The sequence below is a fragment of the Nannospalax galili genome, unplaced genomic scaffold, assembly GCF_000622305.1.
Source record: "Nannospalax galili isolate Female #2095 unplaced genomic scaffold, S.galili_v1.0 scaffold2584, whole genome shotgun sequence".
In the NCBI taxonomy this organism is placed as follows: Eukaryota; Metazoa; Chordata; class Mammalia; order Rodentia; family Spalacidae; genus Nannospalax; species Nannospalax galili.
Window position 1 is genome coordinate 77,984 of NW_008350822.1, and position 4,383 is coordinate 82,366.

Consider the following 4,383-nt stretch of genomic DNA (forward strand, 5'->3'; position numbering starts at 1 on the left):
GACAAATAGAAAAATAAATAAAAGAATATTGATTGTGAATTATAAATCCTTACAAGAACATATCTCAGTGCAAATTCTGACAGATGAAAAGCTGAGTTATTTGTCTTTCTAAATAAAACTTCATTTATAAAGTCCAACTAAATAAGGAAAAGTAATTATCACAAGTGGTTTGCTTGTCCTACCACACCAGTCATAAGATACAGACACACATGGTGCACGTAGACTGTTCAGCACTGCAAGAAGAAAATACTTCAGAAGATTTGACCCACTGTGCCACATTTTCTTTCAAGATACACTTATTTATTGGGTGACGATATAATCTAGCAATAGATGTAGGAAGTACTAGTTACCACCCTGGTTTAGAAACAAAAAATCCATGCAAACCTTATTGAACAAAATAGATATTTTTGTAAACTTTAATTTAATTAATGTATATTTCATACAGGAATCTTAATCATCTTTATGCCCCCTTCCCATTGCCATTCTCCCATAGGTACTCTGTGGGATTTCATGCATTTTGTCATTAGTATTAAGGCTTATCATGTCAAGTTATTGTCCCCAGACATCCCTCAGTGCAAGTTCTTCCACTGGGGTCTAATCAGCCTATCTAGAATCTTTCCCTTTAAGAAAATCAGATCTTCCCCATGCAGGAGTAGTCAGCTACCTATAGTTCTTTGGCTAAGATTGGGGCCTGCTGCCCATTTCTACAGTTCTATGCTTGGTTTTGGTCTACTTGACTTTGCATGGGTTTTGTGCATGCTGACATTATTGCTATAATTTCATATGAACAAGTTTCCAGGAGCCTGTAAGACTATTTCTGTAAGTCATGAATTTCCTCCCTGGCTAATAAAATCTTTCTTCTCCCTCTTCCACAATGATCCCTGAGTCCTGGGTGGGTGAGGTTTAATATAAGAGTCTTTTCCAAAGATCCACACTATGCAGAATGTAACTCTCTATACTTTGGCCATTTGTGTCCTTTTCTCTTCATGGCCCTTTGTTGCATAAGGGAGCTTCACTGATGAGAATTGAGAGATGCATTAGTATTTTCAATCTCTTGTCCCACTATGTTAGGCGAGCCTTATGTGTAGGGGTTCCATTATAGATTTGTCACTTAGGGTTGGGCAAGTCACAATCTCTGTGGATAACCAGTTATAGAACTGTAACAATCTGTCTGTTGCAAAAGAAGTGTTTTTGATAAGTGGTGACTGGAATACTTTTTTGTAAACAGAAGGATCCTTATTTAGCATATTTGTCTAGGGATGCGACAGCCTTGGGGTTTTTGCTAAGATGTATGTCCATTCCATTCATGTGTATTTGGCTATGTTTACTGTACCACACATGAGTTCCCTCCTATTGAGTAGGGTTTAAGTCCAGTTAGGTAGCTTTGATTATCCACAAGATAAAGGTGCCACTGCAGCCACAGTATAGTGTGGTGTGTCCATAAATGTAGTGACTAGTAAGCCTAAGAACTGATCTTGGATCATCAATTGATGTTCTCCATTAGCACTTTCCATAGTGTTCTCCAAATCTATGAGAACTACCTTCATGGGAGGTGGCTTCCAGGTCAGTTCCAGCTACATTGTACCAGAACCTGTATCTGAAGTATGTCCTGACTTCTGCAATAGGGTCTTACTACTTGTGAGGGTTTTGAGCTACCCTGGAAAACATCTCAAGAGGAACTTTCTCATGACTGGATCTCTTTCTTGTTAAATAGCCTTCCCCTATACACATTTGGTCTAAAAGTACCCCAATTTTCCCCATTTCATCCATGATAATGCCTGTCTCTTATAAGCTCCCCTCTCTTGAGTTTGTTCTTCACCATACCCCCATGGATCCTTGTAAAACCTCCTACCCAACACCTCCCTAATTAAATACCCACATTTTACACATTTTACCCTAACACCATTTTCCTACTATTCTCTCTCAGACTCCTTCTTTCCCTTTACTTTCCTCTTCATTTTTCTGGCTCCTGCAAAACCATCAAGATATGTACTCATATAAGGATTTGGTACTAGGATGAACAAGTAAGGAAGAATATATATCATTTGTTTTTCTGAGATTATGTTACATCACATAGTATAATATTTTCCAGTTTCATCCATTTATATGCACTTTTCGTGAATTCATTGTGTTTTTTAAATACTGAGTAGAACTTTATTTTGTAAATGGACATTTTCATTATCCACTGGTCAGTTGAAGGATGCTTAAGTTACTGCTATTTCTTAGCTATTGTGAAAAGAACAGTGACAAACATGGATGTAAAAGTATCTTTGGAGTAGGATGTGTCTTTTGTGTAAATGTCAAGTGGTTCTGTAACTGATTCTAATATGGTAGCTTCATTTTATTTTTTTAAGAGTTCTCCACACTGCTTTCCATAATGGGTGCACAGGTTTGCAATTCTGCCAGCAGTGAATGAGTATTCCCTGTTCTCCTACATCCTTTCCAACATTTGGTATCATTTCTTCTTTTGATCTTAGCCAGTCAGACTTAAAGCAGTTTTAAATCACATTTCCCTAATTATTAATGATGCTGAACACTTTTTGAAGTGTTTCTTAGACATCTTAATTTCTTCCTTTGAGAACTTTCTGTTTAGATCTTTAGTTTATTTTGAATTCTTTATAAATACTGGAGGTTAAACCTCAGTCAGATGTGTCACTGTTGAATATTTTTCCCACTCTCTGGGTTTTCTTTTCATTTCCTGAGTAACTGGTATCCAACTTAGAACTTCTCTCTCTTTCTGTCACTTTAAAAAAATTTATTATTTTTATTTTATGTGTATGAGTGTATTGCCTGCATGTATGTGAGTGCAGCCGTGTCATGCAATGCCATGGGGGTGAGAAAAGGGCATCAGATACCACTGCAAGAGTTTAAGGACAATTCATAGATACAATATGGGTGCTAGAAATTGAACCCAGGTCCTCTGCAAGAGCAGTCAGTGCTCTTAACCACTGAGCAATCTCTCCAGCCCCCGAAAGTTCTTTCTTACATCTATATCTTGTAAGGTACTGCCTATGTTGTCTTCTAACAGTTTCAGAATATCAGGTTTTACGTTGAAGTCTTTGATCCATTTGGTGTCCACTTTTGTGAGAAGTCAAAGATAATGATTTAGTTTCATTCTTCTACAGGTGGTGATTCAGTTTTGTCACTATCATTTGTTGGAGATACTGTCTTTTTTCCACTTGGCGTCTGCTTGGTGTGTTCTTGGCATCTTTGTCAAATATCAGGTGGCTGAAAATTGCATGTATTCATGCTTCAGTCTTCAGTTATGTTCCATTAATCTATGTGTGTTGTTTTGTGCCAATACCATGCTGTTTTTATTACTATAGCTTTGCAATATATCTTGTGATTTGTTAGGGTAACCCTCCCTGTGTTGCTCATTGTGTTCATGATTACTTTGTCCACCCTGGATCTTTTGGAATTCCATATGAACTTAAGGATGAATTTTTTCTAATTCTGTGAATGAATGTCATGGGGACTTTGGGTTTACATTGACTCTATCTGTATATTTCTTTTGGTATGATGGTCATTTTTAGAATATTAATTCTTCCATTCCATGAGTATGGCCGGTCCTTCCACCTCTTGGTGTCTTCCTCAATCTTTCTTTAAAGGTTTAAAATTATCATTGCGGATATCATTAATGTCATTGGTCAGGTTTAATTCTAAATATTTTTCAGACTATTTTAGGGTTTCCGTGGACTATTTTCCAATTACTTACTGTTTAGATATGGAATGGCTACTGAATTTCTGTAGTGATTTGGTAACCTGCAACTTTGATGAAAGTGTTAATCATTTTTAGGAATTTTGTGTGGCATTTTTGGAATCTCTTATGCATAAACTCATATCATCTGCGAATAACAAGGATTTGACCTCCTCTTTTCCATTTAGTACTCCTTTTATGTCATTCTCTTGTTTTTCTGCTGGAGTGGGAGTTTAAAACCTGTGTCCTCTTGATGAAGGAGGCCATGAACACCCCACCAAATGGACCTGAATGCACTGCCTTCATCAGTGCCAGTCAAACATGCCTCATGAGACTAGCCACAATACATACATAAATAAAACAAACAACTAAATAAATAAATAAACTTCTCAGAATCAGGAGGATCAGGCATCAGTAAGTTTCCTTTTCCCTTGGCAGCTGATGGCAATGCAGAACCAGACTGATCCAGTTAAAGGGTAACTTATGTTCAAAGAGTTAGTAGAGGATACTAGTTATATTCAATCCTGAGAACCTAAGAAGACTTGGAAAAGAAATCACATCAATAAGCATGAGAGAAGTCACTGAAAATGCTACTGTCAAATAAATGATGATTCTCTTTTGTCATCAAGAATATTTTACACAAAATTTATTTCAGTAAAAAAAAAAAAAAAAGATATTTTTCAGAG